This window comes from Vidua chalybeata, chromosome 3 (assembly GCF_026979565.1).
Source record: "Vidua chalybeata isolate OUT-0048 chromosome 3, bVidCha1 merged haplotype, whole genome shotgun sequence".
Taxonomy (NCBI): Eukaryota; Metazoa; Chordata; class Aves; order Passeriformes; family Viduidae; genus Vidua; species Vidua chalybeata.
This window is the reverse complement of record NC_071532.1, coordinates 40,582,704-40,595,524: the sequence shown is the minus strand read 5'-3', so window position 1 is coordinate 40,595,524 and position 12,821 is coordinate 40,582,704. Positions and strand designations below refer to the sequence as shown.

Sequence of the window (12,821 nt, the reverse complement as noted above, 5' to 3'; positions counted from 1 at the left end):
TACACAAAATGTCAATCCCAACAACTTCTAGTGGTAATAATCCTATGATAGAGCAAATTTCCTTCCTAATTCATCCAGTAATATCATATTACATCAACTTGAAATCTATCATGGTTACAAACACTAACTCATTTGAAAAAAACAAAGTATTTCAATTGCTTATTTCTAGTTTAGGAACAGTGTTTTTAAATCAAACCATATGAAATGCAAAGTCGTGGAGAACCTAAGTTTACTAAGTCTAAAAGTACTGTAAATTCTGGCTGCCCTGGAGACAAAGTTAGCTCAAACATATTCAGCTGCCATATAATACACACTTCCTCCTGCTCAAACAAAGCTACCAACTGCCAAATGTTATCTAATAATTAGCATGTGTAAAGCAAAAGGGCTGGATTATGCCCCCAGTTTATCTGTCCTTAGAAAATAGTTTTGAATTAAACCTGCATCCCACTCCAACCTTCAAAGCTCTAAAAACAAGGCTTGCCAAAGAGAATAAAACAGGCAAAAAAACCCCAAAGAAATCTATTTACAGGTATATTCTATATTCCAAAAACGTGCAGGAAGAAATTTCTAAACATTCTCCTCTTTAAAAAATAAATCTTACTTTAAGGCAAGATGCAAATAGAGCCAAAAAATCAAAGTCACATTCTTTGTATCTGGTTTCTAAACACAATACAGCAATAACACCAATCCCTAAGTAAGGGAAATTAAGTAAATATCTGTGAATGGTGATATGGAGCCAACTGAAAAATAAAGAAAGGCAAAGTAGAAATAGTCTATCTAATCTGTCAGTCACCCAAACATAATTAACTGTTACCATCATTAACAATAACAAAGATCACTTTTCTATAATCTCCAAGAGACAAATGACAAAAGGAAGGATGTCACATACAGAAATGTCTCAATTTCTCTTTTCTTCTAAGGAGTTAGCATATATGCTTAACAAACAGTACATGACATGGAAATATGTGTTCCCATCCCCCTTAAAAAAAACACTTCAAAAATGTTTACAAATTTAGTTTATATTTTTGAGAAAATTTACCTGCAGTGGAATTTGATCTTCAGCCTTTGATGGCATGTAGCCTTGCCCTTCCTGAAGTCCAAAGGAGTTAATGTCACTGGTCTTAAGTATGACCAAAAAGTCTTAAGAAATTTCAGGAATATTTTTTTCTTTTTTATTTATTTTTAAAGTATTATTTCTTTCCATCCATTTCACTTTCTCCTATTTGCAGTAAGACAAAACAGAAAAACTGTATACAAGCAGAGACTAGATGAAGTGGAGGACCTGGGAAAAGTTTGTATTCCTCCTTCCCTCTCCTCACAGGCTGCCATGCAAGACAAAGTACACACTCCATTCACAGGGAAGAATTTGACAAGGCAGCAAATCAGGTTACTAGGCTAAATGACAGAAGTGAGATGGCAAAACAAAAGAAAAAAAATACAAAGAGAAAAAAAGCCTAACAGCTAAGAACTACGAAGTATTTGAATGATATTCACAGTAAATTAACAGCTTTTTAGAGGACCATAAAAGATAATTAAGAGTACTTGTGGGGTTTCTATTTTTGAAACTAGATGCTTCCTCCCTTCTTGCCCCCTTCCTCCCCCTTCAACTTTGCAAACAGACAGGGCTCAGAGTGTGCTGGTTAATAACCAGACCAGGTCAGCCTGCAAGAGATTATTTTAAGCTGTCTGCATTTTTTTAGATAGGAGTGGATGTGACAGGCTACCAGAAGATCAAATATAACAAGTGGTCATTTGTATCATATTATCAATATTTTAAGACTATAATTTACTGAAAACAAAAACTTAGACCTTGCATAGACAGGGTAAAATTTATTACAGCACAGCCAGTTTCACAAAATTCAAAGCTCACATGGATTTCTTAGACAATCAATTCTGACCCTGAAAAATGCTTCTAAAACCTCATTAAATCTTCTCCCCTCCTAATTAACTGAGACTGGAAAATATTCTAATGTCTATTGACCTCTACATAAGCTCACTAACCAAGGAATGAACGACCTGGACATTTTCCCTACAACTTGATTAAGAAAGAGCTGCAGGTGACCTTGACTTCATCTTTTAATTAATGGAATTAATCAATGTGTTCTAGCTTTTTTTCTGCTCACAAAATATACATCAGTTTCTTCCCTTCGCCTATGATCCCTATGACCACTCCTCATCTTGTTGAGGTCCCTCTGGATGGCAGCTCAACAACCTGGGATATCAAACACTCCTCCTGGTTTTATAATATCAGGAAACTTGCTGAGGGTGTGCTCAGTCCCAGCAACAAGATCACAGAACAAAGACATTAAACAGTGTTGAACCCAGTTTCGGTCCCCAGGGTACACCACTGGCCTCCCACTGGAGCTAGTGCTGCTGATCACAACCCTCTAAATTTGGCAGTTCAGATAGCTTTCAGTCTATTTCACTATCAAGGCTACCTTCCCTCATCCACCAAGCCAGTCATTTCATCATAGAAGGATATCAGGTGGGTTAAGTAGAATTTTCCATGCTTCAATTCCTGCTTACTACTCCCCGTCATTCATGCATCTGGAAAGACCTTCCAGGATCACTTGCTCTATCACCTTCACAGGGACAAGCAAGGCTTATTTATCTGTACTTCCCCAGACTCTCCTTGGACATTGACTTTTCTCCAGTCCTCAATAACCTCTCCAAATTGCATGACCTTTTGAAGAAATCAAGAGTGCTCTCACACTGACATCAGTCATCTCCATCAGTATTCATAGGTGCATTCTACCAAGTCCCATGGACTTCTTTATGCTCAGTTTGTTTAAATATCCCTTAATTTAATAACCCTCCACTGAGGGTAAGTGTTCCTTGCTCCACACTGTCAGGGATTTTGGAAGGCCAGTCTTACCAGGGAAGACTGAAGGGGAAACTGTGTTGAACACTTCAGCCTTTTCTGTGTCTGTTGTCACCAGATCCCCCACGCCCCTATCAGTGGGCTCACATTTTCCCTAGCATCCTTCTACTCCTTATGTACTTGAAATAAGTTTTTCATTGCCCTTCACATCCTTCAACAACTTTAATTCCAGAATGGTTTTGGCTCTCCCAGAACCATTTTCAAATTCTTGAATTTTTTTTTCATTGTTTTCCCATGCTGTTCCATGTTCTGTTTCTCCAATTTTCTCTGAGAAGTCTCTCCTTCACATATGCATAACTCTTTTTTCCAACTTTCTCACTCATCCTGCACAGATCTAGCAGTAACCAAAAACAAGCTCATGTTTTTGACTCATTCTGCAATTTATCTTCAAAAGTATTTGCATTAATTCTTAATTATTTCAAATATTTTATTAGAAGTCTTTTTCTGCATGAGCCAGAAACAAAGGATTTCAATTAAGATAATTTGTAAGCCTTCACTGTAAGATTTCAATTAAGATAATCTGTAAGCCTTCACTTTGTCTAAAACAATAATACACAAATCATTTTACTGAAATAAGATTACATTAATTAAGGAATCAGCATAGTTTGCATCCTTTCCTCCCTCCCTCATAACAACTTCTTTTCATTTCTTTTTATTTTCTTATTAAGACATTTTGTTGGTTTTTTTACATCTGTTTAGTTAGCACCAGTGGCACATCAGCCTCTTCCTCAAAGAAAAAAAATAAATACTACATTGGCTGAGGGCTAGGGAAAGAAAGCTTAACACTCGTTTCTCCCTTTTTTTTTTTTTTTTTAATTAGCAGTCTCTTTCCCTTCTAAGACTCACCACTCTTCAGTTCTTCATCCTAACTATCCTACCCAAACTGCCAATATTCCCTCCTTTTCCCCCTACTCCCTCTCCAAAACAGCTAACCCAAAATGCACGTTAATAAGCTCTTCCATTTTATTAACATGCATGTTATTTTACCTTGAATTCTAATTTGGAGGACCTCACTAACACTTTTGCTTATTGTTATCTCTTTATTATGTAGAGTGATACAGCATTTGAAGAGGTGAGAGAGTCCTACTTCTTTCCAAGCTCCAGTAAGCTAAATGGAAATATCCAAACACATATCTTTCCAGAACCACAGACTTTGTGTAGCACAGGGCAGAGAGACATAACATAGCATAGATATTTTTTTGGCTCACTGCCTTTAGGAACCAAAACAGCCTTCTCCCTGAACTGATCAGTCCTGCCAGATTTGTGGCAGTCAGAAGAGAACCAGACTGGGAAGACCAACTCTGCAGATTGGTATTATTTTACCAACACAAACAAACAACCCATAGCAGTACTAGGATTTTGTAGTATGTGATCCAATAACTTTTAAGCAAAACATTGGTTCACTTACCCTACAACCTTTCCACTTAGGTGGCAGATGGCAGAACTATTAAGACTATGAGCCATTCTAAAACTGAAGCACACATACCTTGTAAGATAAAAGCAGATTGATATTTTATTTATACCTAAGTATATTTTAATTCTTCTTACAGAGGAAATAAAGGATAACAATTTGGAGATTGAAGAGGTGTATTTGAGACATCAAACACCATACAGAATTACTGAATATATTACATTGCTATTGACAAAAATGGTATATGCCTATCAGCATTCCTAGCTAGTTATTTTTCACTTACTGGTTGGAGCTAAAATTCCATCATCAGTCCCGCATCACATCTGGAGTATTGTGTTCCGTATTCCCCCAGTACCAGAATGACATGGAACTATAGGAGCAAATCCAGAGAAGTGCCACTAAAATGACTGACGGATTGAAGCATCTTTCACATGAGGAATGGCTGAGCGGGCTTGGGGCTGCTCATCCTGAAGAAGAGAAAGCTCAGAGGGGATCTCCCCAATGCCTAATTGAGGGCATGAAAGGGAGCCAGACTCTCCTCATGGGTGTTCAATGCCAGATAAAGGGAACTAAGACAGGAAACACAAGAAAACTCCACCTAAACATAGGAAAATAACCTTTGACTGTGAGAGTCAGACAACAAAACAGGTTTTCCAGACAGGTTGTGGAGTTTCCACACTTGAAGATGTTTAAATCCAGCTGGCCTTGACCTGTAAGCAGGGATGGTTAACTATGTGATCTCAAGAGGCGCCTCTCCATTTCAGCAATTCGGTGATTTGTCTAATATAGTTCTGCTTCTGAAAACAACTTTATTTACACCAAAGGCACACCATGTTTACTGTGAAAAAGTTATATCATGTCATACTTGTATGATCAGAGCAAATTTACTACTACACATTTTTTGTTTGCATTAGTTTCTGAATATAAGGTATATTTATGCCCAAACCACATTGTTCTATCTACAGCCATATCACAACTACCTACATACACAAACTGTCAATAGATTATGTTTTCATTAACTCACATAAATACATAAGCCTTTAGATGCCAGTTCATTCCCAGATCACAAAAATACTTCCAAAATACCAAACTATAGGATCTAACTGGTTGTCCCATGTACACATGTACCTATGAAACAACTATAAAAATTATTACAGAAATAGTGCCTCAGTAGCTAGCAAAGTTCAGTCTATCAGTAACTGGGAGTGAAGAGGAATGGGTTTAGTTTTAAATTTATTTATTATTATGAGAAGGAAACATGCTACTGGATGCAAAACTATAACTAAATGCTGCATTTAGGTTTACTGATTCCGTATCTATGTCATACATTTGGACACATCCTCCCAATGAAAACATCACCCACGAAGCTGATTGTTAGGCAGATGTGATAAGTTTATCCCTTGAATCTGACATGTATATATTCTACATGGATGCACAGCCTCCAATTTCATTATCTGCTCCTCTGCCTTAAAAGTACATCTACAGTGTAATGTAGGCAGCTGTACAATTGTAACAACTGAACAACCTTATGTAAGTAATTCAGATTCCTTTTAAAATAATTGAAATTGTAAACACTTTTCAAACATTTCATTTTGTGTAACCAATTTTCAAATGCCTCTTAAAGAGTAACTTCAAACGTGTTTTACTTTTTAGTGTTACCATTCTTTAATAAATGGTTAACTATTTAACTTGGGAGATAAAACCACTATCAGGTTTCTACAACTAAAATAATTTCCCATCTATTTTCTTATGCCTGTACTTATAAGAAAGAGCGAATAAATTTTTACAGTCTACCATATTACATATTTCAAAGTCCAGATTATCAAACCTGCTAATCAGTACCACTGCTACCATAATTGTAAACTATATCAAAAGAATCATTTTGACATAAAGGTTTTCTCAGGATTATATGGAACAAAACCCAAACAAACAAAAAAAAATTAAAAATCAATGTGTATTTATTTCAGGGGTCAGCAAACCACAGGTTTTTTCTCCTAGCTTAAACAGCAATATTCCTTGTATTAAATACTTTCAAATTATGAAAGAAAAGCAATGCACCTTATTAGATATCTGTAATCATCATTCTTTTTGCAGCATTATTATATTATACCTACTACTACTTACTACTACTCTAAACCACAGAAAGAGGGCAAAATATACAAGTTATATTTTTCAGCTTCTTCCAGATTTCCTTAAACATCTACAATGCATTGATCAACTGTACAGTCAAAAGATAAAGCAAACTCAATACTAGAAGTGGTTAGCACACAATTCTAGACTAGAAATACTAGTGTTAAGTTCTCTTTTACTACATTTGCATTATTCAAATGAAGATATTATTGACAACACACAATGCAAAATATGCTACAATATTTTCCTCTCAGTCTATTTCCAAAGCAAAACACATTGTTTATTTGAAAACACACTGTTTACATGAAAAACACAAAACACATTGTTAACGTGAAAAACGTGTATGAAAAGTAGTAGGTAAGATTTTCAGAGCTATGTTCCACTCTGCCATTAATAAAGCAGAACTTCATCAAGCTCAGTAACATGGGAGTCTTGTGATCTTATTTTGTATTACAGAACTGACCATTTATTGAAAAAATGGAGTCTCAGAGGAGAAGAGAAAAAAAAACTATTCACCTGATGTGAGCAAAGGGAGCCACTTAAAATCTGATAAACAACAACACAGATATCAAGCATCCACCTAGTTTAACTGCTGCAGCACACAGGGGGTTGAGGGGCTCAGGTGGCTGAACACAAAATTCAATTTTTTCTCCTGCATCAAAGCATGTGGCAAACATGGCAAGGAGGATCAATTATTCAAATTCTCCTAAATCTATGATTTCTTGAATAGTTTCACAAAAAGCAATTATATTACTGCATACAAATCTCTGAACACATTATAAATTTAAGATAAATTTTTTTAAATTCTTGTTTCAGATTTTTTTTCCTCCTTGAAACAATATGTAGTTGGAAATGAAAGTTAAAAGTTTTACTGGTGTCAGAAATATGATAGAAACAGAAAACTACTATACTGAATGTCTTCAGTTGATAGATTGTGTTCAGCCAACATGAAGTATTTCTAAGCCTGAGCCATATCCTAGAACTAAAATCAATCCAATTGAGCTAGATCAAGGAGTTTGTAGAAATAGGAATTTGGCTTCTCTGATGCATCACAGAACACAATAATCCTTCTGTATAGTAACAGCTGTATAGTATTGATTGCACCCTACACTTCAATATTAATGAGAGGCAATCTGCCAAGTTACAGATTTCAAAAAAAAGGCTGAACTTTCTCTAGAGACAAGTTTTGCTCAGCTGAAGACAGGGGACATCTTAAAGCAGACTTCCAGTAGGCAAAGGGGGTTACAAGAGTGCCAGAGAGGGACTTTACACAAGGGCAGGCAGTGATAGGACAAGGCGTAATGGCTTCAAACTGAAAGAGGGTGGGTTTAGTTTGGATATTAAGAAGAACTTCTTTACTGTAAGGGTGGTGAAACACTGGAACAGGTTATCCTGAGAAGCTGTGAAAGACCAGGTTGAATGGAGCTAGTGAAAAGTGTCCTGCCTATGACAGGGAGGTTGGAATGAGATGATCTTAAAGGTCCCTTCCAACTCAAAGCATTTTGTAATTCTTTATTCACTTGTACACCCAGCCACATAAATTATTATCTTAGGGTTTTTAGGGTGCTTTAGGTATCCCAAGGAAATACCATCTGTGAGATGTCAAACATCAAGAAAACAGCACAGCTGCCTTTTTATTTCAAAGTACTGCAAACACAGTAAAAACATATTTGCCATCAGCTAGAAACTGTGCTTACCTTTGGCTAGAAGAGTTCACAAAGGATGCCAACTTCAGTCACTCTTTTTCAGATATCAACAAAATGGAGATACCTGCAAGTCAATTGAGAAAGATTTATTGGTTTTGGTTTGGGCTGAACATGTCCTCTTATGATTTTAAGGGATAAGTTAAAAAAAGCCACTTAAACACTAGTAAAATGAAAATCTGCTAATTTCTACATGCAAGTAAATATCAAGAGCAATTCACTTGCTTTAAAAATCAGCATAGTTTCATATGTATGTGTTGCAACAGAGAATTTAAAGGTGTTATCTGTGCAAGTTCCTGGCAATAACTGGGAAAAAAACCGGTTGCTAGGGCAAAGGGTCATGAGCCAGTAGGTGCTGAACCAACAGACTTTCATTATGGCTCTGCTTCAAAGGCTATGATAAAGGATCCACAACTATTCCTAGAACTGTACTGTAAAAAGCAAGTAGCATAATAATATTTTCAATTACAAGGAAGAGAAAAAGTAATGAAGGTCCATAAAATGTTTTGAGAGAAAAGAGTAGTGAGTTGATCCAAAAGGTTTAGAAACATGCTCTGAGATTCTGTGGGACAACTTGCAGTCAAGAAATTATCTAACACTGCAAAATTTACATTTGACAATTTTATATTTGCTTCTGAACAAAGGTAAATGAAAGCATATGTAAAAAATATATATTTTAGCTAGGTCTGTCTGATCATCATCAGAGAGATAAATCACAAAACTATCAAGTAGCAGCAAGGCAATTTGAGCAAACACATTGACCAGTGCAGGTCTCATGGGAGAGCTAAAAAAAGCCCTAAACTCTATAAGCAGTAGTGTAGACCAGCATCATCAGGTAACTAATCTGTTTGCCAACAGAAGACACAATTAAAAAGCCCCAAGATGTTAAACAGAAATTTCTCATTCCTAACTTAAAAATTACATCTGATGAAGACAAATTTCACAGATAAACCTCAGTCTAGTAAAATCTGAAACTAAAGCCATAGTAAACACTGAAAGTCAAAGAGAAGAAAGCAACTGCTAAAATTAAAACCAATTCTTTTTAGAATGGCTATGGAATCTGGTCCATTTTCCAATAGAAACTGTTTCCAGTTTTCTTTAAATAAGGTTATGAGAATATTATAATTATTACCATTGTTTTTCTCATCAAAAAATATGTAATCATATATTCAAATCACTGCAAAAGCAAGCTTCAAAACGTCTGTCTCAAAGACAATTTTTAAATTGTCTGTTCATGGGAGGAGAAAGTGGAATCAGTTGATCCTCAGAGTAAAGTAGGATTTAGAGGATTATGCTGCTCTTTTGTGAGCCAGCCAAATGGAAAAACACTAGGCCTTGTCCACATACTAATTCTTTTCCAAAGTTCTTATACAGGACACTGAATCTGGTAAAGAATTTAAGAATTGAGAAGAAAAATAATATTATATATTTTAAAAATAACTTATTATTTCACCAGTATTCAAGTGTTTTCTTTATAATATCTTGCCCCTACATTCATAAAGGTCTACAAATGAAAAAAAAAACCCTCAAAATTTCAAGTAATGTATGTTCCTTTAAATTCACATAAAGTAACAAATTACAAATCAGATATAAAGATGCCTATTTTCTTTCATGTATTTCAAAACTTATTTGTAGTATTGGACATCATAAAACTGCTGTGCATTAGGTGATTATCACAGATCTGTTTGTCCTGGACATCTCATCTTTTACTGCTTGTGGAGTTATATCTGGGTTGCTTTATTCTCCAGGATGCAATAATGGATTTCATTTGTTGGTTTCTTAATCTTTATCTTAATGTCCACTGGAATTGAAAACCAGTATCTTGTTTCTACAGGAATTGTCACCAAGGAAATCAAGTTGGCCAAAGAGAAGGCAAAGAAGAGTTCACATTGAAAGATACCTGAAATGCAGGTAGAAATAATTCCTGCATAGGAAAGTCAATCCTTATTAGTAGCCCTGTTTGGCAAAATGTCAGACATTCATAACTGTAGTCTGCCATATACTGTACCTCATTTTCAACTAGAAAAAAAGTATTTTTCTGCATGAATATGTAGTATTATTTATGTCCCAATCTTTTAATATTTTCTATTCCTATGTTCTTGTTGTAGGAAAAACAGAAAGACAGAATAATATCAGTACAAGCTCTCTCATTTTCCCTGGGCAAATTTTCTTTCTCTACCCAAGAAGTTTTGTCTATTTAGAGGAATTGATTCCAGAAAGAATGGGCGAAGAGGCAGCATCCTCATTAGGAAAGCCTAGTTCCAAGCAGCTTCTTAGTGCTCCAAAACACTGTACAGATGGTCACTGCCAAGATAAGCTCCACAGCAAGCTCAGTATGTCCAGAATATCAACCTGACACACTCAATCTACCCAGCAAGTCCGAGGTAGCCGGGACACACTCAATTTACATTGTAGGAGCTGCATTTTTGGTGGGATATCCAAGGAAGAAAATAAATTCCACGAAGGACCACAAAGGCTAGCTAACACCTTGTCAAGTCATTTGTTCTAGATTGTGGGATACTACTGACAGTGGTATCTTCAGCATTCCAAACCTTCAAGAAGAAACTTTACACTTTCCTCTACACCTAGACTAAGTCTCATACATTACTGCAGTAGCCCTGTTGGTAATACCCTGTCTTGAACAAAGAATTAGAAAACTACAGAGAGAAAGCAAACAAGCAGGTTGACAATTATGGCCCAGAACAACAAAACCCAAATACAGGCAGTAAAGGATTTTTTTTCTTCTTCTGAGACAAAGACAAGGCACATTCTCCTTCCACCAAGACATGCCAGAAGATACTCCACTCTCAGTTGCCTTTTACAAAAAGAGATGCACATACTGCAGTCTTATTTGCCAACCTAGGCTGAAATACCCAGACATTAGGATTTCTGTGTGAGGAACTGGACTCATCACACAAAGAAAAAAAATATCATTTCTTTAACAGCTAATACTGCTATTAAAGCTTTTCATATTTAATTTCCCCTTTTGAAAAAATGGAGTTCAGTATCTATTAAGCAAACAAGATTCTTTACTTTTTTCTTTCCCATACTTACAACTGCCTTTTCATGATATTCAAGTACTAAGAATCTTGAACTTAATATATGGATCAAAAGAAATGACAAAAACTGCTACATTAAATTTCCATTTTCAAGTATCACTTAAGTACAAGAACTGCAGATAAAAGTGATACAACTAATGACAAGATTTTTCTCTACTTGCTCAATTTTATTGGCAAAGCTATTGTCAGTTCTATCATCTTATACACCCAAGGTTTCAAGAAAGCTCTATTATTCCATAATGCTTAGGCAGATTTTAGAGTTAAATACCTCATCCACAATTCTTACTGGTGATAAAGACTCTTGCTGGTGCTACAGAAGGTAAATGAAAATCAAATAGCTATTCACAGAAACTAATTTCATAACACAGGCAAGAATAACATTGTCTGGTTCACACCAGAATTTTAGTTAATATAGTTCATATCTGAAGCAGAACTTTGAAAATATATATACTCTACAAGTACGTTGGAAACCATTACTTCCATAAAAAATCAAATTATGACACTTGTCTAGCAAAGGCAACCATATTTCAAAGAGACAAATGAAAAAGAGATGACTTGAACATCTACCTAAAAATACAAGTTTCAAAACTGCTTGTTTATAAATAAAAGTCATACTGCATAAGCTCTTAGTGTAGTCTCTCTCTGATCTACTTCTTACAATGATCACAGGTTACACAAAGGATTTGGGATCAAATCACAGCAGTCCGTGTCCTACCTCTTGCTTTGATTTCAACAACTAATGGGGGCATCTAGTACTTTAAAGGGGCACAACTGAAGTGATTGCATGTATTTTGTCATGTATTTCCTCTCCAAGTACTAAACTCAATTTAACTCCATATAACTTTCCATATTCCCAACACAATAGACTGATCTCTGTAAAGGCCTTTTTCTTCCTTTCATACAGAAAATATCCTGTAAATAGCTTATTTCCCACTCTCTATGTGACTCCTGTTGTTTACAGGAAGGAAAGGGAACAGAAATCTTGCCATAAAACAGTGAGAGCTAAAAAGTTCTGTTTCAGTTCAGACCTTGCAGGTGTTTCATACAAGAAATCTATTTTAATTCTTCACTTCAGGGAGAAAACATGCTGCTTCTTTTTGAAATACAGACTGCGAAATAGAAAAAAAATAAGGTTAAGGAAGTAGCAGCATGCTTTACTGTGAAACAAAACAAAGATATACAATAACCATTGCCATAAAACTTGTGAAATCCCTGGCTTTGGACACCACAATTATTTTACACATTGACTTGTAAACTGCGTTTTCCTTCTAAATCCATAAGTTCTTTCTTAATTTTTTGCTGCCCATATAAATGTGTAGAGATCAATGTTCCAGCTACCTTTGACAAAAAAAAAAAAAAAAATCAAACTCTAAAATAACACAAAAGACAATACCAAACTTCTCCCTTATCTGACAAGGTAGTTGATTTTAATACCAATGCTGCCCACAAGGCTACAATGTCCATTTAACACCCAGAATGGAATTCCCTAGTAACAGATCCTTCTTGAACTCCATATTCTAAAGGGACAAGGACAATGAAAAATACTTGTGTTGGTTCAAGATGCATGGCATCTCCGTTTGTACACTTGTTTTTCAGTTTCAGAAATACCAACATCCATCATAATAAGAATTATATTC

The 12,821-nt window shown here is 35.6% G+C and overlaps 1 protein-coding gene across 4 annotated transcripts in view; it reads right to left on the bottom strand.

Moving 5' to 3' along the window:
* Window positions 1-12,821, bottom strand: part of SIPA1L2 (signal induced proliferation associated 1 like 2) — a 122,928-nt gene that overhangs the window by 88,983 nt on the left and 21,124 nt on the right. For all 4 annotated transcript variants that reach the window (XM_053938494.1, XM_053938495.1, XM_053938496.1 and 1 more), the window contains exon 2: window positions 8,120-8,192. The gene's annotated coding sequence lies outside the window, so the exon portion shown is untranslated. The remainder of the gene's footprint in view (window positions 1-8,119; window positions 8,193-12,821) is intronic.